Genomic DNA, 26,674 nt, shown 5'->3' on the forward strand with positions numbered 1-26,674 from the left:
TTAGCTTAATTGTTGGTCAAGAATTATTATTTAACTACAAGACAGTCAAGTATTTTTGAATATTTTTTAACAATCACAAACACCCGTACCACAAAAATCAGGTTTAAATCACTCAAAAAATAAAAACTTTCCTCCGAATCAATATATTTCATCGACGGGGCTTTTACATCCGTAAGTTGTGAGCCAAAGCCATTGAACTCTCAGAAGGGTGACTGGGACGCAGATGCGAGTTGTTGTCCTAATCGACAAATTGAAATAAAATTTTATTAGACCATCCGGGACAAGGATGTAATCATTGTAGTTGATACGACAGGTAATATCAATACACGGAGGGGAAATTGTGATAAACCTATCAACATTGACACTTACAAGGTCTCATACCAATCACAATGTCATCACGATGCTAAGTTATGCTGTTTATACTTCAGGGCAAAAGAAAATACTTTACTTCCTGCGTCGTACGTTGCATTGTTCAATAGATAGACTGGAGTATTTTAATGGGAAATATAGTCTCTTGAAAAAAGTCCCTTGACATTATTTTGACTTTTATTTTTGGATTTCATTGTTCAAAAATTGAAGCATGATCTGATCACTCGTGCATCATTCCGGAATGATGATTGCGACCGCTTGTACACCACTCGGGCTTCGCAAATCACTAAGCTTCTCAGGTGAACTTCACTAAGCTAACTTGAAGCGAAGGATGGACTTTGTTTTCACGCTAAACTTTAATGATAATGTAATTTATCTGTTTATGCCATCGGACATCTCCATCTTACAACCATACAAAACAAATTAGTACAAAAATATTGTGGAGACATGTAAAAAGAACAAAAAAATAAAACAGTTTTGAATGGATGTGAAATAAGTACAAGTGTAAATTAAAATAAAACGTGTATTTAAGTAATAAAAGTTAATAAAATAAATATTTCTATACCAGTTTGAATCTCGCCAAGGCTTTAAAAAAATCAAAACAGTTTTGATTGTGGGTATTTAGTTAAGAGTAATACCTTTCTTTATTTGATAATTAATCTATATCTTTTACCCTTATTCAGTATTTGAGTGTTAATGGTTAATCATGAGCTTACACGATTCGGTCAATGTTTTGGTCTTACTTTAATTTAGCCGACCGTGAAAAGTCCAAGCTCATGGAAGATACACAAAAAGGACAGAATTATTTTGGTAGTTTTACATAATTGTTTGACCAAATAATGATCATAATGCTTTACTCTATTCGCTACTTTACAAGTTCGTACTTTGTTAGTTCTCCTTTTCAGCAATTTAGAATCACGTGAAGTCCATCAATAATTTTCAAGTCCACTGTAAAGCATACAAAGTCCTACAAAGTATTAACCTACACAACACCAGCGAAACCTGAAACTGCACCGTAAAGCGAGTCTTGTAGCTGATTAAGAAAAGAAAATAAACCAACTCCTAGAGGACAACCCTTCTAGCAAGATTCATAAAAGACTTTATCTCTTCAATAAAACAAGAGCGGTACTGCAGTTTATTTGACTTTCAATTTCTCAAGTAACGATTGGCGTAAAATCAGTTATGAAGCATAACCGACGCATTTCAAGTCGTTCGAAGATTAATAAGTTTATGTGCGTTTTCTTGGTGGTTAGCGCTAGGGGGTGGCGGCGCATTAGATTAGCATAGTTACACTGGAACACGTTAATGCGCACATTGTTTATGATTAACGCCCCAGCAGAGTATAAATCTCCTAGAGGAGCCATAAATGGGCCTACATGGGTCTATGAGCCTTCATATATGTCTACTTTGTCACACAAGGATCTACATTTCCTAAACTTTGGTTCTCTGTTTTATTTTGATCACATAACGACGTTTTACAATTTACGCTGAACTTCACAAATACTGTAGTGAGTATCGGTCTAGATCTCGCCAAGAATTGAAAGGAAATTTTCAAATGTACAGAGAAGTTATATGATACTGGAGAAGTATGTAATCGGTAACTATATTCAACAGCTAAAATGAATCAGGCAAAGTACGAAATAAAGCTCATTCTATATAATTAACAAAAAAATTGAAAAAAAATTGAAGTGAATTTTAAATTCACTTATGTTTTTCTCCTTTAAATAGGATTTGTGTACAAATTTCTGTAAATAATTTGTTGGAATAAAGATATAATTCATTCATTCATTCAATGTCCGTTGTCACTACAGTTAAAGTATAAATGAGGTACGTTTCGTAGGACAGTTTTTTTATACTGTTTCCGTTGATTAAAAATAACTATATCTAATCTCAAATAAAGTTACTTAAATTAACCTAACCTATACATACACCAATTGAGACTTTTGATTCCTTTTTAGACGTTAGTCAATATTTTATAAAATTAGTAGTAACCTTAACAATCTTAACTAACCTAATCAAATAGTTTTTTTGACGAATATCTCACTTTTCCTGACACCTTTGGGAATCTAAAGAATGCCTAGTCAAAGTGTATTAAATACCATCGTTATTACTCAATTTCATACTTTGTCTAAAAGCTTTAGGCAATGTATAGAATGCCTGTATGTACTGTATGTTCTTTGCTTTACATAATAATACACTATGTTATTTGGTGAGAATATTTTATTGATGTACAAGAGGAAAATCTTATGGAGTCACTTGTTTTTTTTTACATTTTTGTAATGAAATAATTATAAATGTCCGCTATTGAATTAAGTGATACTAATAAATCGAAATGAAGCCATAAAGTATAATTTTACATTTTATTCAAACTGCTATCAATAATACTTTATGTGTAGTCATGAAAAACTTTACTTCTATATGTTATAGACATGCACTACAATTGTACATGTTGTTGTGCTATACTTTACCTTTATAAGTAGCCGTATAAAAATCTGCCTCTTTGTGTAGATATACACTTCAACTGTACATGTAGTTCGGTACACTTTTCCTCTATATGTAGTCATGGTACACTTAACCTCTATATGTAGCCATATAAAACCATACGCCTTTATATGCACATATACAAAAATGCTCATGTAGTTGTGGAACACTTAACCACCATACGTAGTTATGTATCATCTTATCCATATTTCCTATATACATTACCAATGTATGTGTAGTAGTGGTGTATTTACCTCTATTTTATGTAGTTATGACACGTTACATACTTCCTCTCTATGTAGTTGTGGTACACTTTTAACCCTGTGTTCTAGCTATGGACTGACTATTGTACGTCATGAGGACCCAAGAGGATTATAGCATTGACTATACACCTCTACTCTCTGTAGAGGTGTATAGTCAATGATTATAGTTTGATTTCTGACCTAGCCTATTACTTGAATGTTGAATGGCCCAATAAAATTTTGATTTTGATATATACTCCACTTGTATTATGTGGTGTAGGCATGTTTGACGTATTTAGGACTAAGTTTTCATTTTTACAATTACAAACAAAACCTGTAACTGAATCGAATTTCTTGGAATTCTTCAAACAGTGCTAGGGCCTCCAAGTACTTTTGTATTGGTGTATCGCCGTTTGTAATAAATAAATAAATAAGTCTCTTAATGCCCGATTTGTATGACATCATAAAATCATTTGCAGAGAATTCACTGATTACGAAATTTAATGGAAGTGAACCAAGGGTAAATGTATAAATTAGATGACACAAGCCAAGAGCAGACACAAATTACAATTTTTCGATAAATAAACGGGAATCCACCATGATCTCATATAAAATGCTGCAAACAACAGGGAAATATTATACATCTTATTTTTTTAAACTTAATAATCATTTAAACATACCTTGTACGCATTTTTAACTTGATCCTTAATCGTTGTTATTTCTTTGCAGGACTCACATGTCCTTTCTTCGTGGGATGGCCTGTATCCAACATGGCGGCCAATCAATACCGTTACCATGGCAACCGGCGTCAACTGTGGCCAATCAGGAGTCTGTATTTTCTCACCTTGCTTCTTCTTCTTTATCTCACCACCTGGCTCCAGGACCGGTCCTGCTTCTAATTATCTTCCAGCTGTCGCCTCTTCGCGTCCTGTCTTGGAATGCTGCCAGATCCTGGATTGCTATGCAAATATAAGTCGGCTGGTCATCTAACAAGCGGGGTGGAATTTTAATGGGGAAATCTACAAAGATAACCTCCTTGGTTAATTAGTGGCTAGTTTCTTGATTGGTCGATCGATATCCAGGTAGATGTTTCCCTTAGTCGTTACGTACTATTTACGAGTTTACCTACTTATTAATGAAGCTCCTCTTAGACTGTAGTTAATACAATCGAGCGAAGCGAATGTGTATCATCACACCAATCACCATATTCTTAAACTCAAGTTCAATTCCGTAGCGATGGACATTAGTTTTGTAAAAATTGTATATATTAAATAAATTGACGCAATCTATCCGATAATGTCGGTCAAAGATAAAGACATCAAGGATCACGTATCAAGTATTATATTATGACGATGGCATTTTGCAATTACTGATAATGCTGTTGCAATTTATTGGTAAATTATTATCAGGACGTTTATAAGTTTTGGAAAAATATTTTACCAATTTTGACCAGGAAAGTTGTTAATTTAACTCACTACTGTTCACGCACTATCCAAAAGTAAAGTAATTTCACAAACAATTTCAGCTGTTTACCCGTCGTCATCACATGCGTGAAATTTTAGAAGAGGAAATAGCTTATTCTATAGGTTACTAATACGCAATTTACAGATAAAAAATACCTTAAACTTTACTATCAAATATAGCCTATTATTGGCAATATATTTTTTGTAACTACTGATGAGTAACAGAATAAACTAAATTAACTGCAGTTGAAAATCAGTCGCTGGCTGTAAACCTACCGACAATGCTGTCACAGTATATTAAATATCTTCTCTTTGCTCTTCTTTGAAATACGAGGAGGCATATAAAAGTAAAAGTAAAGTAAATTATGAGAGGTTGGAAATTGTTCAGGAACTTTTTACTAACCACGCAGAATTACCTGAATTACCTTCCTCGACGTCCATGACCAGCTCTTGCTGGATATACAGAGACACAAACTATTTATAATTAGCATATATATATATTTACAAATTTACATTTGTACAGCTAACATAGGGAAACTGTTATTTTTTTGTTCAGTCTGCAGAAAGGGATGTTGTTAGACGTTATGATCTGAACCATAAAAAACTTTGTCTCGATACAATTTGTAATACTTTCGTACCACCACAATACTTTTTAAGGCGGGGTATTAAAAGTAATTTTTAGCTGAAACATTTTTATTAGTGGTCCGATTTTTGTTTTCTTTAGGTCAATTGTTTGGATTCCTTAAGACCAGTAAAATGATATGAAAGTCGGCTATGTCCCAATTGAAAATCTTTTGCTACCCCCTACCCCTACACACCTAAGGGCTATTTTTTATTCATTACATTATTGTACACTCCCATATCTAAAAGGGTTGCCACAAACCAATTTCAAATTTTCAAATATCCCTAAAAGTTAAAAAGTTGAGGTGGGGTGCTAGTTACTTTTCAGCCTCCATGTATTAACACAATCGTAAAAAAATACCCTTAATTCATTATTGCTATGTTCTGTGTAATATGTTACTTTTACGATTTTGTTTTTAATAATCTCTTTTGAAGGAACTAATCATCTTGAAATAACTGACTCCTCGTTCATTTAAAGATTTCCAGTAAAAAAACCTTTGTATTTAACTTTAGTTGACATTCATTAAATATATACTTAATGAAACAAACCAACCAGTAGGGTGAAAGCCAATGCAAAAATAAATAATAAACAAATCCTACTCACAGCTTCATTCCAACTATTGTTTTAAAATTTTATCTTCTTAAAATTGCCGATGGTCCGGTTTTTAATATCACATTTGCATCGGTCATAAAAGGTTTTTGGAAGTGACCAAAAAGTAGTGTTTTATTAAAGTTTTATATAAAAAAATTAACAAATTCGTTCATATTAATATTTATAATCCACAGTATTATATGGTTTTCATTTTGACGAATAAAAGTGAAGTAAGGAATAGTGATGGGAACAGGGTTCAGTTCTAGTATTTTGTAGTATTTTTTAATTCAACGATCAAGTATTAATTTGACTCGCTCCTGTTTAAAGGTTACATGAATATTTTAGTTTATTAGGCCTAGCTTGTTTTGTAATTGAATCTCGCACAAGTTTTATGGTATACGTCGATTGTTCTAATTATTTTAACGATACATTTTGCTACTGTGTTATATTTACTAACATAAAAGTCCGTGGCTATTTAATACAGACGAGGTTTTATATAGTGATATAAATAGGATGTCTTATGTACTCAATTTGTCTTATAATATTATTGGTTGTTATCAAGATTAACTACTCATTTAATTGTAATGTGATACTAGATACTATAAATTTTAACAAGACGCACTTTACTTAATATACACAATTTAATCAATGTAAATAACTACAATTTTAATAATATATATTGCAAAGAACAACGTAATATTAAATATTAGTTATGTTTTCATTGTTAACTATACTAATGGGACTTCTGAAGATTAAGAGTTTTTGTAAAGTAAAACTAAAAAAAGTACTGTTATACAGAGTAATATTCAACCAACTTTTCTGCATTATATTCATTCATTAACCTTTGAACATATTTAAACCAGGTGTCTTCAACTTTGTCAAGTTAATGGCAGAAAGATGTACAATACATCAATAAACTATTTTAATATAGACTATACTGTATATTGTTCGTAAAAACAAGCTTTATCATTACAAAGTAGGCTATTATCAATTTCTAGTGAAAACAATGTTCTTTGATGTAAATATTATGTTATACTGTTTACGATGTACGTTGTGTGAAAACTGTATTTTCAGGAGAGGTTGGAACGTTTAAGATTTCTTCTACCACGATATGACGATAGCTTCAAGAATAGCCGAGATAGTATGATGCTATATGAATTATATTAAAATCCTTTACATTATTATATATTTTAAACAATACGTTATTAGACTTAGATATATGTAATTGTAAGTTATCACTAAATTACATATTGTTCAACTGGTGATGTGGTATGGATCCAAAATAAGTTATTTTCTGCTTTACATCACAATTAAATTTCGTGTTGTTAGCCTCCGGGTAACTGGTATGGTAATAAAAATTGTTTAAACCCCTTATACTGTGAAATTGATTCCTAGTTGTATGTAGGCTATTGCAGTTTCTTTCCCGAGGGGAACTTCTTCGGGTTGTGAAGGACATAAAACACAATACAGTATAGTATCAGTCTTTATTTATTTATTTATTTGTACACGGCAAACACCATTTTACATTTCACATTGCAAGGCTACCACACAATAACACACACACACACACACACAAGCTTTTTTAGGCTTTCACATTATAAGGAATTTAAGCCATTATTTATTTTTAAAAAAATTATTGAGGGGTAATTTCGAAGGTTTAAAATGATGTTGCAAGGTGGCATGATTGTTTCCTTCACCATCGAAAAAACACGCAAGCGTAAATAACAAATTTAGAGGTCTTGGAACTTTATGGCTGTTGAGTCTTTCAAATAAGCAATGTAGTTTTTTAGCGAATTTCCCCTTTAGGGAATTAGCCATTACCGTAGTACTCATGGTAAGACCTGGACCCGGGACCGATGTACTTTTTCGTTTTGAGGTTCCTAGAGGCCAAACACATCATTCGTTCAAAATTCATATATATTTATATGTCTCAGTTAGCGAGATAACTCGAGCAAAAATGATCCGATTTTGATGAATTTTGGTACAAACGTGTAAACCTACATGTATTAGAAGTTAGAGTTCGCGAACCTGCATGTTCGGACTATGGGAACGGGTGTTTATGGGGGGTTTTATAGGGTAAAAATAGGTTTTCCCCCATTTTGACCCTAAAAACAAAACATTTAGCAAATTATTTCCAAACCATATAGTAGAGCTTAAAATAACAAATAATTTAAAATATATAAATATGTAGTAGCTACTAAGCGCTTATTAGTTAGGGAGAAAATTCCAAAATATTGTAAATTTAAAACTACCATGTTATTCTTATTGAGAATGAGTAAACTGTTGTATTTTTATTTTTGAAAAAATGAGATATTTATAAGGAGACATTTTAGTGTAAATCCAATCTGGCAAATGGAAATTCGCTTAGTCTGCAGGTTTGCTGCGGCGGGTGTATTTGTATTGTTAGGTTAGTTTAGAGTAGTATGGCAAAAAATATCGTAAGTCCGTAGTCCACAATGAGATTACCATACTCGTCCGGTAAACACATATTGTTTGGACTAGTAACGTAATATACTAATACGATATATTAACTCCCTAAATTTTATGTTTTCATAACCAAAATATTGTAATTTCCATTTGGATTCAAAGTCATACTATTCTATTAATAAAATAAACCATATCAGTATAAAACGATCAGCGTAAAAGAAGTAAAAACTTTCTATAAGAATTCCAAAATATCAATTTAAATATTAATTCAAATGTGCATGATAATATGTCCTGTGAATAGGACCTTTTAAAACTATTACATATCATTTCTCCAGTCTATGATAAAATAAGAAAAACGCTCTCTCAATGTCGTCAAATCGTATTTTTTTATCATATCAAGGAAATGGTAACTGTAATACTAATATAATATTTATCCTAAAACAGTAATTGGGAGCTTAACAAAATTAATCGCACGTCAATACGATCTCAGTTATTAGTCGAAATATTGTGGACGATACTGGCTAAAATAACCTATTTTCATACAATTTCGTACACTTTAAACAATTTAAACGCTAATTTCTCAGGACAGGTACAACACAGGACACGGTTTGTGGCACTTAATGGTACTTACGTATTATACGGAGGCCACTTATTTTACAGCGCGCTGCGGCGGTTAGGTTAGGTTGGGTTATCATAAGTTTTTATGACTCATCTCGTATAGTTCGATTCATAACGAAACTAGGAAAGTTCTACAAACATATTTATGATAACCCAACTTAACCCAACCGCCGCAGCGCGCTGTAAAATAAGTGGCCTCCGTATAATACGTAAGTACCCACTTAATTCTAATGAAATAGACCTTTTATTTGATACCAAACTCGACATTAGCTTATGTTGAAGAATATTGGCCGACTCCTAAGTGGGACGCCACCCGAGCCTTAAAAATCCATTTAACGACATCATATAAGATTTAGGTTTTCTATATATTTGATAGTTTAGGAATAACAACGATTACAATCCAGGACTTCTTAAAAAAAAATACAACAAGATATAGAATGCTGGAGAATTTTCATGAGATCAACTGCTGAGGTAGACTCCAAATTTAAAGCAATAAGTAGCAATGGAGGACTATTTAGCCATCGAAGTATGGTGTCGTGTATATAGGTGTAGATGTATGTATACGCTGCTTCGCAGCGTCTGGTCCCTGACAACTATACTAATTCGTGCCCGATCACTAGAGATTTAGGCCAGACATAGGCTTATCTCGGCAAAATAATGAGGACATGAACTTCTCTACTCATCTGGACTTCATGTGCTCTCTGAAGTATTATCTATAAGTATAAAGTACACAAAATTTCGGCAAAAGAAGCCCCACTCATGTGAATCACTTACTGATTATCATGAGTGGGGCCTCTGACAGTGTAGTCTAGCCGGGTGTATATATTCTTAGTGTGTTAAACAATTTTCATGCGAGAACCAAACTACGATTATTTCGCTTACAACGAGGGAATTATAAACTACAATTTCGCTTATAACAAGAAAACTGATTGAGTTAAAGTCTTCAAGTTTGGACATTTTCCACTAAACCTTTTTCTTCGTAATAAAAAAGGTCAGTCGAACACATTTTCGTCGTAATAAAAATACCCCCGCCGCAGCAAACCTGCAGAATAAGTGGGTATGCCTGATTCGATTGTAATTAAAATAGGTCTTTAAAATATCAAATTTTTTCCTAATAAAAGTAACATTATTTTTAATGAGTACTTAGGTTTGCTGCTACAGGAAATCTAGTAACGCGTTCGTGAACCAGAATGATCGGACTATGGGAACGGGGGTTTGTGGGGGGTTTTATGGTACAAAATTTAGGTTTTCGCATTTTTGACCCTAAAAACATAAAATTTCACAATTTCTTTCCAAACCATTTTATTGAGCTAAACACAACAAATAATTTGATTAACCTCCAGTCGGCATCTAGTTCAGATAATGTCAACCCATACTCATTAAATGTTAAAAGCTAGTCCGTGTTCGTGTTATGTGTTTTTCCTGTGACAACTCTGCTTAAAAAAAGCTGAATCTTCTGTCTGATGATGGCATAATAATGCCGAAAAGACCATAACGCAAGTTACACCAGATTGTGCTGTAGTCAAAGGTAAATACCTACTTTAAAAAAGTGCGCTTTAAACTTGTGAAATGTAGGTATATTTATTGTTACAAGGACTGCAGTAATACAACAAACAATTGTATTGAAAAGAGTTTAATCGTACGTTCTTCTAAAATTGTCTTTATTGGCCCGTGATCAATCATTTGAGTTGCGGAAATGCCTGACATTTTCTCAATGTTGTTTATGTTGGCTTGGCTCAATGCAATCGGCTAATTAGCTAGGGGTGACACATAGCGTTCGGGAAACTAATTTAACAAAATATGCTGTACGTTCCCGGCTTAGGTGAACTGGAAGTGATCTTTGCTTTTACAATGTCACTTGGGCTAAATTTACTTTGAAAATTAGTGTTATCTAGTGGGTTTGTTTCATTTTTCCAATACTTAGTAAGTTTGTAGTGTCACTATCGGAACAGGGTTCATGGGGGGTTTTATGGGGTAAAAATTGGGTTTTCCCATTTTTGACCCTAAAAACTCAAAATTTAGCAATTTTTTTTAGTAAAAAAACAAATAATTTTGTAAATTGAAGTGTTATGCGCCTAATGGTTACGGAAAAAATTCCAAAAATCTGTAAATTAAAAATTGTCATGTTATTCTTATGGGGAATAAGTAAACTGTTGTAGTTTGCTTGTTTATGAACATGTTTTGATCAAATTTGGAAAATGCATTCATTTCATACTAAACTATTACATTTTACAAAAAAATACCTTTTTACCCTCCCTGTTGCAGCAAACCTAAGAACTCGTTAAACTAATGTTATTTAAATAGGGAATAAATGTTATACAGGGTGACAAAAAAGTCTGGAAACGGTTTAATATCTTTTTAACTAAATTCGTTAGAAAATTCAAACCTTTCACATCAACTTATATGTATGAAAACTACTTTTTGCAATCATTGCCATTATTTGACCTTCACCAGGGGACGGCGTCCGAGGAGTAGGTACATAATCTTTAATGTAAGCATTGGTTGATATGCACATCATTTTGAAGGCCTGGTTAAGTGGAGTTCATTACCGGAAACCGCGTCAAAAAAGGTTCATCCGTTACAAAATGGCGGCAGTTCAAAGTTCTTGCGGAATATACCTGCAGAGGCCTTAGTATTGGTAAATACTCATAGTCAACATTAGCAGGGAAATCTGAAACCCGGTTAAATTTGTTTTGATGATTGAATACTATTAGTCTATGAACTAGTTGACTTTAAAAAAACAGTTTAAGCTCTCAAGCTAATGTTTAATACGAGTATTTGCCCATACTAAGGCCTGTGCAGGTATATTTCAAAAGAACTTTGGACAGCTGCCATTTTGTAACGGATGAACCTTTTTGGACGCGGTTTCCGGCAATGAACTCCACTTGACTAATCCTTTAAAATGGTGTGCATATCAACCTATGCTTACATTAAAGATTATGTACCTACTCATCATGGGTCGTCCCCTGGTAGAGGTAAACAAATTACAATGCTTGGAAAAAGTAGTTTTCATACATGTAAGTTGATGTGAAAGGTTTGAATTTTCTAACGGATTTAGTTAAAAAGATATTAAACCGTTTCCAGACTTTTTTGTCACCCTGTATATTTAAGGAGACATTTTAGTGTAAATCCAGTCAGGTAAATGGAAATTCGCTTAGTCTGCAGGTTTGCTGCGGCGGGGGCATTTAAATATTTGTTTAATACCTGTTCTGCATCATACTTGAAAGCCAGGCTGTTCTTATTAAGCATGGTCGGAGAAATACTTTGTATACTACGATAAAAAGGATTTGGCCGTGTTGCTAGCCTAGTGGTTAGCGTCTCGGACTTCGGTGAGGGAGAGACGGGTTAGATTCCCGGTACATCCACAAAACTGTATAGTAATGGGTTTGGACCGCTTTCCCTTAAAAGCGTTAAATATATCTCTCTAACAATAGACTTGCTACGGACTCCATGCTTGTCGACTCCATGAACTCCATCGACGCGGATCGTGCCTTCAGCCGTGTCCTCGGCAAGGTTCCTGGAAGAGGCTTCCATCATCGACAGAGCATCGCCCCCAGCGCGGCGCGGCGCGGCTATTACGATAACGACCACGGCGCATGCGCGAACACCATTTCAATATTTCAAAGTGTTCGTAGTAAATCAACGAAGCGCAAGACTGAACGAAATTACCCGGGATACTTTGTGGTGGATGGCTAGTCTAATGATTTAGCGGGTAGTTTCAAGACACTACCTAAACAGGCAGATTTACAACTGGACACTCTTGACGGAACACCCTTGTTGTTTCGTGGCTATGATTAGAAATCAAACAATTGTTATACCATAAGTCGAATGTTTACCCACCAGGGGTCGTACACAAATGGAATAGGTGTTTTCAGATCTCGCCATTTTGATTTGAGAGAGTCTTACAATTCCAAAATATCAGAATTGGATATCAGCTAAATAAATAAACTGGAAATTTTGCCTATAATGTTGGCCTTCCTACTATAAAGACACTACGATTGACACTTTTATATTTATTAAAAAAAAACTGTGTTAACCGTGTGAATAAATAAATAAATATAACGTAAATATATTCTGAATGTTTTTCTATTTTGTTTTGTTCAACACTATTGCATGTATCACTAAGGCTGTGTATTAATGTCATTGTAGTCAATTCTCAATTATTTTGTCTGTCTTGTTATATGTATTGCAATCATCACTATGTTAAATTTTCATATTGTAGCCATCTATCTTTTGTGTAGTTAAGCATGTACTATAACACTTTACATACATTTATTATTATCTATTGTAAAAAGATGTCATGATGTTAACGCACCACACCAATGTTAGCCATCAAATTTTTCATACGTATTGGTTTTTTAGAATATTATAGCATATTAGAATATTATTGTAAATGGTTGTTACCGTCAAATAAATAAATAACCTTGACTTATTTTACAGTGGAGGAATTCGAAACAAGAAAAATGCACATCTGCTTACGTCCTCGCCTCCAGATGATTCTTTTTCGGCCTAGGGTGAAAAAATTAATTGAATTAGGCCTGCAACGCATGTCTTGAAAACAGCTGTTTTACTGCATCATACTAAAATATAGTTAATTCACGTTTGAAATGCTTACGATGTACTAGTCTAGACATATAAAAGGATCAAATGTTTAACTGTCCAACCCCGCAGTCCCCAATCCATTTTCTACTCTCACCCTGTGTAAAAGACGTATTTACTTTATATTAGGCAAAGAAGTGTAATGGTTTGTTTGTGTAATGATAGTATCAAGATGACCACTACGCAGCCATTGTTTAACTCTTAACACGCACTGGTAGCCCATGTGATATATTTTGTATTTATATATTGTAATGCTGCATTATTACTGGTTAAAATAAATATTGATTTTATTACTTTTAGTGTGAATTACCTGTGTATAGCAAAAAAGGTCAAATATGATTCAGTGATCCTTTTGCACATATTTAATCAAATAATCCGTTCAATTTTTCTATATTAATCTAATGTTAAACACTCTGTACAAATTATCAAGATTTATTTCAGAAACTTATTAGTTATTTTATTATTTAAAAATTCACTTACAGATACATTTTGTAGCACTTCAATGGCCAGCACGGAAAAACAATGGGAAAAATATTTAAATCTGAAATCTGCTTTTTCTTTATGAAGTAGCCTAAAATAAACTAAAAAGTCGATTTTGTCACAATTATGTACAAGACGATGACGTTAATTTTAACTTTTACCCAATGGTTTCATAAGGACACTGAGTATACACGACTAGGTGTTTAAGCTACTGAAATACGGTTTCAAATTTTAATTATTTCTATAGATTGCCTATTTCCATTTTGGTTTGCCAATACTGCCTCCATTATCATTTTAATTTGCTGAGTGCAGTTAAGGATGGAACTTCTAGAAATTACTCACACAACTCCTGTTTTACTCAGTAACTCAGAAAATGTTCTTGTTTACTACAAGTCTATCGTTTATCTCTGCTTTAGAATCTTTTGAATAAAGTTTATAAATTACTTGTATTTAATTGGCACAGTGTAGACATTATTATTTATAATAATAATATCTACAAATAATAAGTATAATAAACAATATTCACTGAAGAAACTAATGTCAGAATTTAGGTTATCTATTTATATATGGAAAACAATGAATAAATAAACTACAATTAATAACAATAAATAAATTTCTATCTAAAATGAATATCAGCAATTATTTAAGAAATAATTACTTAAAACTAACTAAACCCCTGGGGAAGAAAATTTTGTAATCAATTAAACTCCAAAGGTAATTTGTGAACTCATCCACCTCGTAGAACATAAGATTCGTCAACTCTCTCTTCAGTCAAGCAACGGCTACACTTCATAATCATAGGGGGAACTCTCCAGGCCTTTTACTCAGGAAGAGCGTTAAAGAACCCGACACTTATTTGAGAAGTGAGTTTCCATTACACAAATAGGCATATTGTCATTATAAGCATATAAGCACACAACAACAACACTTAATTGTCGCGAAGGGTGTTTAACTAGTCACTAGTCCGGGATTGTTTTTCCCTTTATTGAAGGTAAGCCTAGAGGTTATGGCACTATCACTCAGATAAAATCTATTTGTGTTTGGCTGGGATTCGAACAGGGAGCCTATGTTACCGAAGTCCTTGCGCTCTTCCTCTAGACTACCTCGCTCACCAAATATTAAGGGGAACGGTAGTTTTTATTGTTAGTACCACATATGCTTGTGTTTTATTTTGAAGAAAGCATTGCTCAAGCAATGATAGTTTATACAGTTTAAATAAACCATACATTTGCTTACTTAACAATTCATAGAGTATTTCCTTATTGTCGTTATCTTTATAAACAAGTATTAAAACTCAATGCAAATGTTATGAGCCGAAAAACTATGCAATCTAAAATATATTTGTTAATATTTTGCAGTGACGGTATACACAGTATTAGGTTATAATTAAAATCGAAAGTAAACATAGACATACATGATCAAATCACAAATCTTAAGATGTTTAATGTAGAAATTTAATGATATATCAATAATAATAAAAAATAAGTAGATATCAGTGAGCTGACAAGCAACAGTCTTGTTCCTTTTTAACCAACCGTACTGGTATAATATTAAGTAATTATTGAAAACATAACCTAACATTTTCCACAAAAGCGTAATTCTACAAAATCGTAAATCTAAATCACTAGATATTTGAATTTATACGCAGTGTTCTGTTCTACGTTATATTCTAACTAAAATTTTTTATTTAACACCATACTTACTACTAAACCATAAACTAAATCAAAAGTACTTTATTAATACTATCCATACATATTTTTTACTATTGCAAAAAATATATTTCAATAGCAAATTCGTCTCTGTCTCCGTTCACCCCGATCCTCGACGTGTCAATCACAGCCAACCCCAAGACCATGTCCATCGCCCGCCTCCACGTCCAGGCCGGGGCCAGGGGTCGAGGGTTGATCCCGGAGTTCCACAGGGGTGTGCACTAACGAGCGGTCCAAGTACATGTTTATCTCACTTTTACGGTGTTTCAGCTGGTTTTATTAGCCAGTCAGGTGGTCGTTATTCCCTCAATAACTATTGCAGACATTGTTGTTGGTGGCCAATCCAAGGTCGTAGTTTCCACCCAATAACATGCAAGTCGTAAACGTCTTATCGCCTCTTTTACCAGTAATAAAAGCAGTGCATGAGCTGCATCCTACAAAACGAGGTTATGAATTTTTAAGTCGAGAGGCGGATTCGTTAACTTTGTGAACAATCCGGCCCACCGATTTTTCGGACTGCAACGGGTTCTATCGTGCAATACTTATAATAGTGTACATACTCTAATATGGATATACCTCACATATTTCACGAAGGACTATTGGAGCAGGAATAGCAGGTCAGGTATGCAGTTGGTGCGATCATTTAATTGTTGTCGTGACATTAAAATACCTTTGCTATGCAAAACAACTTTACATCACTCACCCGCATACTATAAAGTCTTGACACGGTTGATGACGTAATTCCATATAAGAAATTAAAACCAGTTTTACTTTTGAAACAGCTAAACATCCAGATATTCAACTTGTAAAAATGTTGTAAAACATCACTTGATTATAAGTCCACTTTTGGCGTATCCTGTTCAACAATTGTACTTTGGTGTCTCGATCATGTGATGAATGGGGGTGATATTCAAACACCCATAATTAAAATTTTTGGTATTGACTTTTTCTTTTGTTTTGTAAAAATAACATTTATAAGGATTTAAGGTGTTAATTTGTGTGGATTTATTTTCTTTGAAATTAGGTCCATGAATTGTAAATGTTGCCAAAGCAAATGTTTTCATGTTACAGTACTTTAACAGCAAACCTAGGTTCCATATTCGAATTTGATATATAATAAGTCATTATACAACAATTGCGATTAGGGTTACTTCATAACCTAGCATTCATTTATTTATCAGTTTATTATGATATTAGAGAATAATAATAATTTATTTATTTCTACTTATAATCCTAGTAGTATCACCCTTCTTCAGCCTTCACGAACAGAACACTGGTATACGTACGCATGTATAACAGTGTATACTTTCCACCATGTATACATAATACTTAGTTATCCAAAGACGAAAAGGGGGTGAGCCAAGAAATGGAAGGGGAGGAAAAGCACTTAGTTCGGGACATAAACCGCCGACAAAACGTCATAAATTTGGGCTCAGTGAGTACTTGGCTTAATAAGACTGGGCCTTGAAGGGTGTTTATCTAGAGAAGTCGTTTGGCCGATAATAAAGCCCAGAGTTGCCGTGGCGGCGATGCCAAGGGTGGTTTCGGCGAGGGGGTGGGTTTAGGTTGAGGGTCGGGGGTTGGTAAATATTCTGGTAATTGCGAAGCGTCATTAAAGGGGCAGTAACGTAGCGGCTCAGGCCTAGCCAATCTGAGAGCAGCTCAAGATAACTCTAGTCGTTAAACCTGGAGTGGTTCCTATCTGAGAAGCGTTTCCGAAAAGAGCTTTTGGTTTAAAAGCGTTCGCCTCTTATCCACAAACTCTTAAATCTTCCACTTTTATTTACGGAGGTTGAATTCAATTCAACGTAGGTTGAATATTTTTCCAGACTTTTAAATGAACTACTAATGGAACTATTGCAATGAAGAATGTTTTGTTTTTGTTTGTTGATACTGAAAAAAATATGTTAACTAATACGTTAATCAGTAAGCAAATAACATAACCTAAAAAAGCAAACGCAAACATAACCTAAACGACATTTTATATCTAACTAAAATGGTGATCTGTATGTAATTATAAGTTATTTATGGTGTTAGGAAAAATTTTGTGTGTATTACGAGCATAAACAGTCATTGCGCTCTTAATACACAAATAGCTATTGTGGAATCAGGAATGAAATAGGTCCTTCCTAAACACCATGCTTGTTCATTTGCTTCATTATAAATTAAATAATTTGATTAGATTTTCAATAAAAAATTAATCACTGTTAGACTGAATATTTTATGATGGTTAAGTAGTAGAGAGTGCTTACTACTCAAACGAACACATCTCTACAGTATAGTTCGTGGGGAAAATACTAGCTTTATTGTGAACTTCAGTGCAGCTAGATACGACTCCTATATTTAAATTGTATTTGGGTTTTCAATTATTTAAATTAGTATTTTGTAAGTGTAATCCGTCAGTTATAACATATTTGTAATTCACATATTTTTTAATTTCATCTTCAGACTAATTGAGTCATTTTCTGTAAAAATGGGAGAATCAGTATTACCTTTTTAAGGAACTACTTAATGTCAACGAACCAAAATGACAGAGGACTGGAATACGTATAACCCCGAGTGAAGCCAATTATTAGCATGGACGCTTCGTGTGGGGCATTAAAAATAAAACCTCTCCTCAGAGTCGTGCGGCCATGCGGCCATGCGGTCAGTATGCGGCCAATCCGGCCCCAGAGGGACCAATTAGGATGAGAAACACTCACAGTTCCCAATTCGGCGATAATTACTTCCTCCAATCCCGCTTTGAAAACCTTGACTAATTTACATCTCAATTAAACAATTAAATTCACACAGGATTTATTCATTAGGTGAGTGTGTTTCAATCCGTAGCAATGGCTTAAGGTATTTATGATTATCATTGTATTAAGATAGGGACACAATTAAGGGGGTTCGGTACCCCCTATGTTAGCAATGTTAACATAATGTACCTTTTCTCAAAAACCATAGCAACTATGACAATGCAATTTTTGTAAGTTGTTTATGGTAACCTTAGCAACAATTTAACACGGGGATTTTAAAATGTATAAACTTTTAGGTATTAAAAAATTTTTTTTTGGAAAACATAATTAAAAGGTCTTAAACCTGGGCTATTTAGGTAGTGCAACTTCTAACTTTCTTGAACATTTTAAGCTTTATAATAATCGATCAAGAGATTGATACTAAAAACATCTAATTGTATACATGCGTTGTAAAGGCATAATATAAAATAAAAAGCCAACTGCAAAACTCAGATTGTACTACGACTATTAAGTAAACAATTAATGTTATCAATAATTATTATTCGACGCATGAACATTGGTACTTAAGAATCGTTTATGAAAATTACTAACTCCTCCAGTCTATTGTATATTACAATTTGTATCCACGACAATGCAATATTTATTGTATATTACTAACAGACCATACTACAATATCGCGAAATACATAAAAGAACACTCATAAACACACATACGCCAGCTCACTTTGTGAAAACCCCTTCTTTGCTGATGAACTATGACGATTACCCGATGTAAGGATTGTGGTAAAGACATCGAAGGTAAAATGTGTATGTTATGCACCTGTTCAAACTTCCCATCTATACTATTATGTCAAATTAAGTGATATTCCTCCATTTATAAAAAAAAAACTACACAGTAATTTTACTTGTAAACAGCAATATCGAGTTACTGCATATTTACTGTTGTAAAAAATTGATTGCTAATTATAAAGGTAAAGGAACATCCAAGAAGAAAAGGAAGTTGCTAGTCATATTTTTTACTTGTTTCCGAAGCAATTCTACCTCCACTGCTCACGGAGAAAGGAGGAGATGCACACACAATGCTGCAAGCTTACATATTTTATTTCTATCGCAATCTCGCTCGAGCGAGCACGAGCGTTGCGACGGTTCGCAGGCCGTTAACGACGATGACGGCCGTCAAAAGATGAAAAGACGGATGGACACTTACCAGCCAAACGGCTCATTTTATGTCGAGGTTGATCACGTGTGAAAAGAGTGAGTAAAATATTTTGCAGTCGGCTACAAAGTTGTATGCCCGTCACCCCGCATTAGCGCCTGGGGGTAAAAGACCGTGAGACTTTTTGACTTCAGCCATCATTGTGGGGCCATATTTTGAAATAAACCGGGCCCCGGGCCCTCCTCGAAGCTACATCTACATCCCAGGTTGACACATTTACGCCCCGTTACAAAACCGACCCTCGCTCTCTAGCGTCTAGACTATTTTCGAAATGTCTTCATTTTACTTATCTTCACATGCGAGTTAATTTATGGGAGAGGGCTGCTATAGAGGGATCGAATTTCAAAACTTCTACTGTTAGGGCTGTGGGCCCTGAGATCCCATTTTGTTTGGATTTCAACCCCCTTTTATGCAGTCGTAACTCTAAATGAGATGTATCTTTCGCCTTGTCGGCGTCCTTAAAAAGCTTTTGGCTTGAAGGGGGTTTTATAGTATTTTTTTAGACCGTTGTAAAAAATTCAATATTTACCAAAACTATCCTTTCTATCATATCTTTGTCCACAGACTTTCATTTTGTATCTTCAATTTTGTGATCTTTTACAAATAACAAACATATAGCCTATATTTATGATTATTTATATAAAAGATATAAATATCAAGGGACAAATATCGATATAATTATAAATACAGCATACAAATATTCTATAGCAAATATATAATTTTTTAGGTTTTGCATGTGCCTTAAAAATTTACTAAAATCAAAAATAAATTGTAAAAAGTTCAATGCCACTATAATACTTGAATTTCATGTTTTGCTGGATAGTTTTGGTAAACTTTCAAAGCTTTTTCCTTGTCCTCTCATTTTCTGTCTTGAAATATGCTTGAAATTCACCAAATTAACCATCTTTCTAGAGATAGTAATATAATACTGTGTTAGTATTAGGTGTGCAAGCTGTCTCTTGGGTGAATTTTCTTTTCACCTTATCTATTGCTAATTGTAAATAGAAAGATAATACCCCCGCCGCAGCAAACCTCCCGTCTAAGCGAATTTCCATTTGGCTGAATTGATTTTCAATTGATCTATTTAAATAACATTAGGTTTAACGAGTACCTAGGTTTGCTGCTACAAGGAAACTAATAAAGTAATGTGTTTTTTAGTAAAATATTGATAGCATACTATAAAATAAATAAATTTGCCAAGTTTGATCAAAATATATCCATAAACAAGCAAACTAGAACATTTTACAATAATCTCCATAAGAATAACATGGGAATTTTAAATTTACCATTTTTTTAGTTTTCTCCGTAACCAATAACCGTACAAAAACACTTTGATATACTGAACTGTTTGTTTTTTTAAGCTCTTTAAGAAGGTTTAGAGAAAAATTGGGAAATTTTGTGTTTTGAGGGTCAAAAGTGAGAAAAACCAATTTTTACCCCATAAAACCCTGTTCCCATGGTGCGATCATGCTGGATCGCGAACTCATTCAAGTTTATCCCCCCTTACACCTTCAAACCAAATTTCATCAAAATCGGATAAAAATTACTCAAGTTACCGTGTTCACGGACACACACACACACATATATATATATATATATATATATATATATAAAATTTGAACGAATGGTGTTTTTGGCCTCTGAGGACATCAAAATAATAAAGTAAATCGGTCCCGGGCTTAAGTCTTACCATGAGACCTACGGTAATAGCTACTTCCCTATAGGGAAATTCGCTAAAAACAAACCTCACAAATGAGGTCTCATTACTATAAACGTTGCTTAACCTTCATGACAGTTTTGTAAATCTACAGTTTTGTCCATTTATACAAATATCAATAGTTACTGGTGGAACTCAGAGCTTTCAAAAGATTTTGACATACCAAAGCAACAATTCTATATGATATTATTTTGTAAACGTTATTTTACGGTAGACCTGAATTTATACTTTATTTATGTCGATTATTTTCATCTAACACCTATTAGCTTTGTTCTTATGTTAAAATTGGGACGGGTGAAAACAAACGCCTTTTTTAATTAATCATATAGTATGTAACACGAATACAAATGATAAATAATTCACATACAGAGCGGCTGAAAAGTAACTTGCACCCCCTCTTAACTTTTCAACTATTTGAGATATTTGAAATCGGTTTGCGGCAACCTTCTTCGATATGAAAGGCTACAATAATTATGGTCAATTTTGAAAATTTTGCCCTTAGGGGTAGCGGGGGTAGGGGGTAGCTCAAAATTTTCAAATGACAAGTATAGTCGAGTTTAGTATCATTTTACAGGTCTTGCCGAAACATAACAAATAACATAAAGAAAACCAAAATTGGCTCACTAATAACAAAATGGCGCCCTAAAACGTTTCAAATCCAAATAACCATGAGGGTGCCAAAAAAAATTAACTTGCACCCTCTTTAACTTTGTTACTATTTGAGATATTTGAAATCGGTTTGCGGAAACTTGTTTGGAAATGAAGGGTTACAATAATTATAGTCGGTTTTGAAAATGTTGCCCTTAAGGGTAGCCGGGGTAGGGGGTAGCTCAAAATCTTCAAATGCCAAGTATAGTCGAGTTTGGTATCATTTCGTAGGTCTTGACAAAACATAACAATTAACATAAAGAAAATATAAATCGAACCATTATTAACAAAATGGCAGTTCAAAATTACTTTAAATAACCATTGTCTCAATCATTTTTAGCTGCCATTTTGTTATTAATGGCCCGATTTCTATTTTCTTTATGTTAATTGTTATGATTTGTCAAGACCTACAAAATTATACCAAACTCGACTATACTTGCTATTTGAAAATTTTGAGCTAACCCTCACCCCCGCTACCCCTAAGGGCAAAATTTTCAAAACTGACCATAATTATTGTAGCTCTTCATATTCAAACAAGTTGCCGCAAACCGATTTCAAATATCTTAAATAGTAATAAAGTTAAAGAGGGTGCAATTTAATTTTTTGCCACCCTCTTGGTTATTTGGATTTGAAACGTTTTAGGGCGCCATTTTGTTATTAGTGAGCCGATTTTGGTTTTCTTTATGTCAGTGTTTATGTTTCGTCAAGACCTGTAAAATGATACCAAACTTTACTATACTTGTCATTTGAAAATTTTGAGCTACCCCCTACCCCCGCTACCCCCTACCCCCGCTACCCCTAACGGCCAAGTTTTCAAAATTGACCATAATTATTGTAGCCCCTCATATCTAAGAAGGTTGCCGCAAACCGATTTCAAATATCTCAAATGGTTGAAAAGTTAAGTGGGGGTGCAAGTTACTTTTCAGCCACCCTGTATATGTAAACTATGACTGGCATTTTAAATAACCCAATGTCAGGATATACACTTATGTCCAGAAAATGGTAAAGAGGAGGAGGTTTTGAGATTACACTGAAAGGCGTGATATCCACAGACTACTACAATAGATTAAACATAATATGTTTAATCTATGGTACTACGAAAGCTTGAGGTACACTTGTGAACTATATGTAATTAATACAATTACATTTCGTATTAAAGATAGCAAGCGTGGTTCACCTAGGCCTACCATGATACTCTAGGAAGTAAAAATAACATCCTGAACAGGTTGTTGCGTTCGAGGATTCTGTTGTCGTAATCATGTTGGCTAGTCATTAATATGTGGGTATGACACAAGTTCTGCTGGTATTGCAGTTGTTAAAACTGTCTGACTAATAACCCCAGACGAGACGCCAGGTGTCTCGGCAAGACCATATTACTAATGGATAACATAAGCCCTGAGTAAGCTTAACTACGTAGTATATCGATTACGCGTAAGTACTACTTTTATCCAGCTATTAAAATTGCAAGACTGGCTGGAACGAATGCCCTTAATGAATACATAGCTAATAACCCATACTAAAGAGGAATTCTTCACTGATTCTATTTGAACTATTTAATTTTCAAAAGTTATCTAATTAATATAATCATACGTCTTTTAGAAAATTGAACACTGCTAAAAATATAGCCTAAATTCTAAATTTTGGCAAAAACACAAGATTGTTGCATTATTACTTTGTTTATATTTACTGTATTTCCCCAGCAAAACAATAAGTTATGCATAACCGCTTAGGCCGGGGCCACACTTGTAATTTTCAACCAGCGAGACTGTTTTTTGCGTTTTTACGTGCGACGCACGTGAAACAGCTTGCCCGTGGCCACACTCATCTTACGAGATAGGTTTTTCGGGCAAACCAGCGAGACTGATAGAGCATGCCACACTGGCAATAAAAATCGTCCGTGTCCGTGATACGCACTCCCCCCCCCCTTCCACGCTCTCTGTACAGGTTTAAAACTAGAAACGTCCGTGGAAAAAGTTCAGCGAGATAAGATGAGTGTGTTCACTCCCATAAGCCGCAATGCCCCGCGACTAGTTTTACGTGCAACGCCCGTGGGATGTTAGTAGAGAATACACGTGCAATTCCGTTTGTCAGTCTCGCTGGTAAAACCAGTGAGACTGACAAACGCGTTCACGGACGTTTTTACTCTAGTGTGGCCTGCCCCATATACCGTAATGTATCTCTCAAACCCACGGGTAACGCCCGTGGAAAAAATTCAGCGAGATAAGATGAGTGTGGCCCCGGCCTTACAGTCCCCACTTTTCCAATGAGTGTAGTAACAAGGTGCAGGTTGCCTGGTTGTCAAATATTCAGTCTTCTCTATTGAACAATTGTCAGTCATACATCAAATAACCACATACAGTACATATACACGAAACATTTAAGCATTTGATATATTAAAAACTGTTTGGCCTACCAACTACTATTAGTGGACAGATGACGAATCGTGTTCGAATATTTCGTCTGCTCCATGTTTTGTGTTAGGGTGGTTATTTTATATATGCCAATGACAAGTATTTAAGAGAGAGGAAGATTTGACAATGAGGCTAGATTTACTTGAAACCTAAGTTGTCGAAAAACTATTAGGATTTACGACGTTAAAGGGTAACTCAAATTATTATTTTGTGGACAGACATAGACATATTTTATTCAGAAACATAATATTGTGTTTTAATCCAGGAGACAAACAATATGAATATATTTTACGCCACACTACACTGTTTTGACGAATTTCCCACGTAAGGATTTAGTCCACAAAACAGCTGTTTGCCGTTAGCTTAATAAAATTGGGGTTTCATTACGTACTAGTGTACTGTCATGAGTTTTACCGGACACCAGCCAGCTGATTATATACTGTATTTTGCAATGAGTGAGAGTAGTTAGTTTATAAACAAAAACAGAACCTCTCGAGAGGTTATGACTAGTGATTGTAAGTCCTTTATTCAGTGGTAATATATAAGGATTTGTACGGATTTATAGTAGTGTGGCATAAACTATCGTACGTCACTCATCCTAAATGTGTTTACCGGACTCGTATGGTAATCCCGTACTCGACTTCGTATCGCACGGGAACGAACACACTCTTCAGGTAAACACATATTTTCAGGACTAGTAACGTAATATATTATTGTTAAATATCTGTAGTTCATGAGTTTACAATGAGTATCGTGTAAGATATGTACTCTACCCAACTACCCTTATTACTAAGAAAACCAGTTATAATATATACAAAGCATTTCTTTGTAAACGTTTGTTTATACCTTGCAAACATTTTAAAAATTGATTCTACGATTTTTACAACCAGAATACACCCTTAATTCACAAATATCTGACAAGATTATGGTGAATAATCTTTTTGACTGGTGATTTGTAGAATATACACATATCTTTGTACACTTAGTGTATTGAATGTTTAGCATTTCTCTGTAACGGCGAGAGTCTGTCAGAATATACGTGTATGTCCAATATTCGTATGTCGATGGCTCAATACAATGCGAGCGCCGGTTTCTGTTTTTATTGCAGCTACAAATTGGTCGTAACTTGCACATATCGCGGAAAGCTAACATTTTATGTGGGTGTATTAAATCACAGCGCGTGGTTCGGGCTAACAAAAAGCACGCACCAGGGGGGTGGTGTTTTACTGTGTTTTTATTGAATATTTCAGAGGCAATCGTACAACTAAAACTGAACGATTTTCGGCTCCTTTACATGCTCTTAATTTCAGTGCCGACTAAAAACCATAAACATAATGGACATTAATGTCTTTTAAGTTTACAAAGACTTGTCAAATGGAAATATTTTCACATGTACGTCCACTGTGTTAGCATTTCAAGTCGGTGAAGTACTCTATCTTAACGTAAAAGATCACATATCTTACATGTTGTCTTTTCTGCCTGAACTGTTATGTAATTTTAAAAATGTAAAAGAGTTGTAGTGGAAGCTTTTTGGAGACTGTATGGAGAAGAGGTAGATTTGGTAGTTACTGGTTACGATGAGAATATTGTTCAAAAGTCTCTTTGGTTTTACGTAAATGCGACGGATTTTAAAATATCTTATCGAGAGTAATGTCCATGAGAACTACACACGAATACTAGAAAAATACCGGCATGTGTCATAAACATAAACTAATGGCGTTTTTGGCCCGAAAGTAAACAAAACCCCTATAGCATTAATTAACATATGGTTTTGTTTACTTTCGGGCCAAATACGTCATTTGTTTATGTTTATGATCCATACCGGGTCTTTTCTAGTATTCGTGGTACTACACACTTTGTCACCTCTTGGATAGAAAATGCTGAAATCACAGGCCTACGTCAAACATCAATTCCTAGTGACGAGTTCACATGCACTACTTATATCACAATTATATTGAGTATTATCTAAAATGATTCTTGGCTCAACATGTCTAGACACCCATTTGCATCAACACCACAAAATCAGATAGAAACTGCATTGTTACTCGTTGGCTTGGAAATGGAAAGTGCATTTAGCCGGGTGTTTTGGTGTCGGCACTTTGTGTATTATGCTAAACAAGCCCCTCATAAAGCGGGACAAAAACGGGGGTTTACAACAGAGGAAAAGGAAAGGAAAGGGTGAGTGACTACCCCAATAAACAAAAGACCCATCTGCATAGAGTGATCTATGGAACTGTCTTCCGGGGTGACTGTTCCGTGGTTCTAGTCATCCATGAGAAAGGAGTGTTAGCAGTTGTTGTGTCGTGCGCATTAGAAACCAACACACAAACTAATAGGCATGAAA

Source organism: Macrosteles quadrilineatus, unplaced genomic scaffold, assembly GCF_028750875.1.
Source record: "Macrosteles quadrilineatus isolate MER2022 unplaced genomic scaffold, UCM_ALF_1.0 Scaffold_7__1_contigs__length_78375512, whole genome shotgun sequence".
In the NCBI taxonomy this organism is placed as follows: Eukaryota; Metazoa; Arthropoda; class Insecta; order Hemiptera; family Cicadellidae; genus Macrosteles; species Macrosteles quadrilineatus.